This window comes from Diabrotica virgifera, chromosome 9, assembly GCF_917563875.1.
Source record: "Diabrotica virgifera virgifera chromosome 9, PGI_DIABVI_V3a".
Taxonomy (NCBI): domain Eukaryota; kingdom Metazoa; phylum Arthropoda; class Insecta; order Coleoptera; family Chrysomelidae; genus Diabrotica; species Diabrotica virgifera.
In genome coordinates this window covers 93,287,485-93,295,375 of record NC_065451.1, presented here as the reverse complement: position 1 = coordinate 93,295,375, position 7,891 = coordinate 93,287,485, and the positions used below count along the sequence as shown (strand labels likewise).

Sequence of the window (7,891 nt, the reverse complement as noted above, 5' to 3'; positions counted from 1 at the left end):
ACGCAACAGAATGTCGGAGAAAGAAGAGAAATGGTTATACATAGCACAGATGACGTGAAGATAAGGTTTGGCGGGGATGTAAGAAGATTACACCCAGTGCCGTTCATAAATAGCCTAAAAAAGAAAATACAGCACATCGGAAATTTCGAAACAGCTAAAGAAACTATCAGAAACCATCTCAAATATGAAGCAAGCCTATGGTTCGATAGTAAAGAAGAAGAATTCGGCAATTGGCAACAATTTGAACAACAATTTTTGAATTATTTCTGGGGAAAAGTCCAACAATTGGAAATTAACAAGGAATTGCAAAATGGGAAATACAATGATAGGATGGGTGTATCAGAAAGGACATATGCTTTACAAATTTACAATAATGCAAAGCATTTACAATATAATTACTCATCGGAACAATTAGTCGAACTGATTGCAAGACATTTCGAGGAAACGCTGGAAGACCATATCACATTGCAAAATTACAAAGTCATAGATAGTTTATGCCAATTCCTACAAATAAGAGAATCACGTCTAAGAGAAAGAAAATCAAGAAGGTCGCGAGAAGATTACAGGCCCCGAGAAACACAAGATTACAGAGATAGAAATCAAAATAGGAGGGACTATACAAGACGAGATTTTAATCCCAGAAGGGAAAACGAAAATAGAGACAACGGAAGAGGAAATTATGAACAAAGAAATAGGCAATGGAATGAGGATAGAAATCGAGAATACCAGAATAGAAACACCACACGCTCAAATCAAGAAAACAGAAATAATGGTAGACAAAATGAACAGGGATATCGAGAAAACTGAAACAGATCCGACAGACCAAGAGAAAATAGAAGAGAAGTAAATAATACCCAGACAGATGAATATGACGGAGAGAGACATTATGACGAAAATATAAACAACGATGAGCAACCGGCGTCTTTTCACGACGGCGCTCACTAAAAACCAAAAATCAAACAGGAATCTTTTGTCACCCCAAGGAGTTTATTAAATTGGCAGGAAACAACGAAAAGAAAAATGGAGTTAATTTAAAATTTGTGGATGGATTTATCAACGAGAAACCAATTAAAATTATGATAGACACTGGATCTGAAATAACATTGGTCAACAGAAAACTAATAGAAGAAGTTAACTTAACAAATTTAATTTACAAAATACCTAGGGTAAATTTAGTGGGCGCAAACAAACGGACATTGGCAACTATAAATGAAGGCATACGAGTAATGGTACGACTGGGTAAGAATATGTATGCACTACAATGTGTAATAATGCCAAACATGTCACATGACATGATAGTAGGAGTTGACGAATTGGCAGAAAAACATGTAGTGATAGATTTTAAAAATAATACGATGAAACTAACAGAAGAAAAAGAAAAAGAACAGGACAAGGAACATGAGAAACAAAATACGGACGAATCAGGTAAAGAACAAACAGTGGAAATGAATTTGGCAGCGAAGCAAGGACAAAGAAAAAAAAGGAGAAAAGGTCAGAAAAAGATAAAAGAAAATGAAACCTGTGGCTCCTCAAAAGAAGAGTTGAGCCCAGAAGAAGAAAATTTGAGAGTATCAGAAACAAAGGAAACCTGGGATTCCTCAAAAGAAGAGACGAGCTCAGGAGAAGAAGAAATAAAGCTAAAAAATGAAAGTGAAAAGAATATGATTGAAACAGTGGTATTTGAAGAGGAGGTATATGCAAACGAGGATGCAGAATGCACGGTAAACATGTGTGAAGAATCTGAGAAAGAAGACAGAAAATTAATATGTGGAGAAGGGAAAGAAAAAGAATTGCGGTTGATGTTAAGAAACTACGAAAATTTGATCAATGAGGAAAACAGAGTGGCTAAAAAGTACGAACATTCATTTGAGGTGAAAAACTTGGGAAATTTTCGATCAAAGACTTACCCGATTCCATACAAGTATCGACAAGAGGTGAAAGAAGAAATAAATAAAATGTTGGAAGATCAAATCATCGAAAGATGTGATTCACCGTATGTTAACCCGATTGTGATAGTAAAGAAAAGCAATGGAGAATTGACATTATGTTTAGATGACAGGAATATCAACCAGCACACTGTATCACAATATGAATCACCTCTAAACATCGAGGCCATTTTTGGAAGAATCACCGGGTCACACATATTTTCGAAAATTGACTTAAAACACAGTTTTTGGTTGATACCGTTAGCTGAAAAGTGTAGAAACTACACCGCTTTTTCTATTGATGGTATTGTCTACCGGTTTAAGGTAGTGCCATTTGGATTGCAGAGTGCTTGTGCTGCACTCGTCCGAGCTCTACATACCATTTTGAATCGCCATGAAGATTTCATAGTTCATTATATCGATGATTTATTAATTTTTTCACAAGATACTCAGAGTCATCTGGAACACATAGAAATAATTCTGGAAGAATTGGACACAGCGGGATTGAAATTAAACATTGAAAAATGTCAATTTTTTCAAAAAGAAGTCATTTATTTGGGTTTTCAATTGGACACCAAAACAGTAAGATTAGCCGAAGACAGAGTCAAGCTCATAGATGAATACCCAAGACCAACGAATTTGAAAACATTGAGAGGTTTTCTTGGCACGATTAATTATTTTAAAAAGCTGATTCCCGATTTGAGCCAAAAGGAAATCCCTCTGATAAAATTGATTAAAAAAGGAATAAAATGGAATTGGAAAGAAGAACAGGAGGAAGCTTTCGAAACATTAAAACGAGAATTCGCAAAAGGAACGAAAATATACCACCCTATTTACAATTTACCTTTTATACTCCGAACTGATGCGTCCATACAAAAATTTGCAGGAGTTCTGTCTCAAATACAAAACGACCAAGAAGTGCCGATATGTTTTATATCTCGAGTGACTAAAACACATGAGAGAAAATATAGTGTTACAGAATTGGAGTTTGCCAGTGTACTATATTGCGTAAACAAATTGAGGTTTTACTTATTGGGAGCAAAATTCACAATCGAAACAGACCATGCAGCTTTAGTACATATCATGAAGAATAGATTAGTAAATAATAGAATACATAGAGGCATTCTATTATTACAGGAGTATGATTTTGAGTTCCGATATATAAAAGGAAAAGACAACATAATAGCCGACGCTCTAACACGGGATGAGGACACCGGAAAAAAGGAAACAATTACTCTACAGGTGGGACTAAATAGATTAATACAAGAAGAAGGGATATATTCGTTAAATGAGATAAGGACAAACCAGGAAGACCTAGAGGAAAGAGAGAAAAGAAGAGCGGAAGTAGAAAATAACATATTTTAAGAGAATAGACGGAAAGGAACTATATTTAGTGACACAGACATTGGCCGAAAAGATAATAAAGAAATTACATGAGGACAATGGGCATATCGGTAGCAGAAAAGTTTAGACACGGTTAAACACAGTATAGGTAATAGGTATTTAGTCCATTCCGAAGTTGTAGTTTGTTTTGACATTTCCGTTTTATTTAACCTAACCTATGTTTTGTGTTTTGTTGTTTGGTTGTATACAAGGAGTTGTATATTGAAATTGAATTGATTCTTGTTTCATTGAATTATTGAATATAGAGGAGTTGTTCTGTTGCAAGTTGTTCTAGTTTTGTTGTTTTAAAATCTGAGAAAAGCTATTTATAGATAATGGTGAACTTAAACAAGAAATGGGCATGCAGTTTGCTGATTACTTAATTGTGTACTCACAACACATAGGTACAGGCATTATGCAAATACATACCATTTAGAGGATACTTCATTCAAATTGGAGGACTCTGCGATATTGGGCTTCCTTAATAGTTTACCAGACGTAGACACTGTCTTTTTCTTGGTAGAAAATGACACCTGTTTCACCCTTTCTGAATTTTCTCAAGTCTCATATTTGGATCAACATGAAATTTGTTGGCTTTCACAGCTTTAATTTGATTAATGGCTGTCATTAAAATATCTTCACTGTTGCATTTTTGACCTAATGCAATTACTTACAGTGCTGAGCAGATAGTATCTTATGTAATTTCTATCTATCCCTCGGTTTTTGATTTGTGCGTAGGTGCTGAAGACTCCAGTTCTTCCCAAATATCACTACTTGGAACTTAATTATTTAGTGTGACTCATGTAATACAAAGGTAGTGAATGTGCTGGCAAATATTTGATTGAATTAAAGATTTGATTGAATTTAATTTAATAAAATAATCAAGGCAAGTACATGAGTAGGAATGGTAGCATATTTTACATAGTATGTAGCTGACAAGATAACATACATTAACAGTTTCTCTGTAACAGTACATATTTTTGAGTTTGTTTTATTTTTAATTATCCATTTTTTAAATTCATCATTTCCTTCCACACTTTCAGTATCAAATTTATAATTTGTGGCTACAATTAATGGCAGTCAATCAATCAGTCCTTTTTCCTGAAAGCCACAAAAATGTTGACAAAATTAAATCAAAACATTTACATTACAACAAACCTTTTGTTATCTGAATTAGTCTTTCCACTTGTTTATCTCGAGTGTAGTGTATCAAATTATGCATGCTTTTATCTAGTTGTTTCACCTTTTTCCTTCTAGATATGCATACTTAATAATACTGTGCTTACTCTCCAAGTACATATTTGTATTTATTAGTAATTCCTTTCTATAACAGTAGAACCCGGACTTAGTATTCGAACTATAATTTTTACTCAGGTACTCATAAAATTTAACAGTACCAGAATCATTCTCCAGTTGGAAAATTCAACAAATCTTTTTAAAAGTTGTTAACTTCTAAAGTACTTTGTATAAATTTCAAGCACTTATATACATACTTCCATTCTTTTTTCAACTACAGAAATTTTTGCTAGATTAGTTTTCCAGGCACAATCAATGTGCCAGGAACAAAATAATCGATTAGACACAGGCCCCATCACTGCTGTCCATCCGTTATAAAAAGTTTCCATTATATCTCTCATAAACATATCTGTAGTGATATTATTAGGTACCTAGTGCGGTTTTAATACAGTCAAAAAATATTTTAGAAATTGTAGTATTCATTCTATTCGAAATCATGTATGTCACAGCAACGCCTTCACCAAAGTCATCGCTAACCATCAAAGTGGTTAACTCAAAATTATATGGATTAGTTCCATATAAAATAAATTTGCAAATGTCATGACAGCATAATGTTGTACATATATCATTCATAATGATAATGCAGAAATCTGAGCAATCTAAATTATGCTGACTATCCTCAGAGCCTTGAGGTCTGTAGTATAATACACTGGCTACACACTACGTTTTGCCTGAGACCATGTCTGCAGAGACTCATTTGCGCAGGTAAGAGCATAAGAGCAGCAAGACGGTATCACATGTAAGCCTCCAAGCGCTGCGCGCCGTCTGTACTCTCGTCAACATGCTGAAGATTTTACCTGTGCAGTTTTACTTGAAGTGTGGTCAGAAGTTCAGTCCAGCAAAAGTTTTCAAGGTGGACAGTCGAAATTTTTGAGCTGGCATGCATTATGGAAGGTGAAAAGTAGAGAATGAAGCATACACTTTAATGATTGAAAAATTAAAAGAGGCAATATTTTATTTTTATATTTTTAGTTCATTCTAAAATAGAGAATTCTTTTAAATCATATAAATTTCTTTTACCATTTTAGTATTTAATTTTCCAATATTGGGGTACTACTGCCAAAAAAAATTTATATACTTATAATAATAGAATATAATAATTAATCAACTTATGTATTTCTGCAAAGTTCTGACACTGTTTTCTTGTGGCATATTTAATGTAGTATTATGTTCATATGGGATTGAGCCACTATTGTAGGTGTAAAGAAAATTGCATTTCTTAATTTACTACTGGTTGGTGTTTCAATTTCCACTCCGGAAGTCTTTCTACTCTCTACAAAAATTTAAGCAGAATTTTGGGCATGGATGCCAAATTTTTGTCGAAATAAAAGATGCTAATCGAATTTCTAACTGTCTAAGAAACTTCCTGCTATTTCTATTGTTGACACTTGACACACATATTTGTTGCATATTTGCGTTTGTGGAATAATCATATCTACCTGAAAAGGTATTTTGTAAGTTTCTATCAATTAAAAACCATGATTAATTTAAAAAAATTTCTTTATTAAACTATATCTACGTTCACAATATTTAGAACTTGAATTAAATTCTATAATTAAACTATATTATGAATTACACCATGGCTATTTTGTCATGGTACACTACCTTCATTATTGAAATACCATAAAAAAGTTTATCCTTAGTTTGCTTGGCGTCTCTGGAAATACTTATATAATGTTATCTCTGCATATCAATGAGATTAGAATCTTCTGTTCTTAAACCATTCCTATTGTCATCGTCTAAGCTTCCAATGGGAGTATAGGTTGAAGTGAAGCATATTTACTTCTCAAAAAGTTATGGAGTACACAATATGTCATGACAATGATATATACAGTTTTTAGATTTAAATTAATAGTGGTATGGAAAATTCGAAATCTGTTAGCTAAAATACCAAAGGCATTTTCTACAACTCGCCTTGTCCTTGACAGGCGGTAATTGAATATTTTGCGTTCATTTGTTAATTCTCTTGGATTAAACGCTTTTAAGAAATGTGGCGCTAAGGCAAAAGCTTCAACACCAATAAAAACATCTGAACCACTGAGGCGATCAAAGACTAGAATTTGTAATGTATTTTCTTTTAATTTGTTGTAAAATATTGTTTGCTCTATAACACCTCCATCACAAATTCTCACATTCACACCAAATTCGTATATTATGAACTCATAATTAGCATTTACAACTGCCATCAAAACCATACTATGAAATCCTTTATAGTTATAAAAATAGGAACCTTGCCCATTTGGTGGAATACTCTGCACATATTTGCCGTCAACGGCACCGAAGCAATGGGGAAAGTTCAATCTTGCTTCAAATTCCTTTGCTATATGTTTCCATTATTCTTGTGGCTTTGGAATCTAACAAAAATATTTTTTTAGGATTTCTCCGACACAGTTTCCAGTACAGAACTGCCACAGGAATCTCCAGTGGAGTTGCAACCGCTCTCACGGACGTCCACAAATCAAGTTACAAAACTGTTACATGACTCTCTATTGGAGTTGCAACCGCAATTGGATAAAAGTGAAATTCGAATAGTGCCAGAAATACTATAACCGTCCAAAGTGATAGTGTGAAATTAGAATCAAATGATTATGTATAAATCATATTGATAATAATTATAAATAGTAGCTGTATTTTTTAAATAAACAGATTTGATAAGTTATATTATTTTTCTACAGTTGGTATGTTTTAATAAATATATTTTAAGACTACTGACAGTATTGTTGGTACTTTGGATCTTTTATTTATAGTAGAGGATCCAATATAATGTCGATCTGCACCGATCTGTTTAATAATGGATTAAAATTATTGGATATGTAATTTAGTATGGTAACAATTATAAAAAACAAGGGGTGCCCGATATAATTTTGTTCTGACTATAATTAACATGCATACATACATACATAATCGAAAACCTCTTATACCCGAAGGTGTCGAGGTGTACAAGCTCTCTTAAATTTTTTTCTACAAATGTACACCACTCTTTTCTGTCTCTAGCTGGTTCCTTCGGCTCACTCTATGTCTTCCCTCTTTCTTTGAGAATCTTGCTTATGCTATTGTTCCATGTTTTTCTTGGTCGTCCTGTACAGTGTATGCCAGTAGTACAGTCTCATTTACGCATTCAGTATTATTTTCTGTCATCCATGGTTGAAATTTAGCGTATTCCTTGTCATAGATACGTTTATTTGGTAATAAATTCTCAGTCGCTTTATTGGCTTTTTTCAGAAATATCGAATTTCTCTTGCATTCTGACTTTTTTGACAATTTCATATAGAAAAACTTTGTTTATG

General features: G+C 33.4%; 1 long non-coding RNA gene across 1 annotated transcript; it reads left to right on the top strand.

The window, feature by feature from the left end:
• Positions 1-3,393: 3,393 nt before the first annotated feature.
• LOC126892151 (uncharacterized) lies at positions 3,394-7,525 on the top strand. The gene is made up of 2 exons (XR_007700697.1): positions 3,394-3,712; positions 6,980-7,525. It is a non-coding gene; the product is annotated as an uncharacterized LOC126892151 (long non-coding RNA).
• The last annotated feature ends 366 nt before the right edge of the window (positions 7,526-7,891 follow it).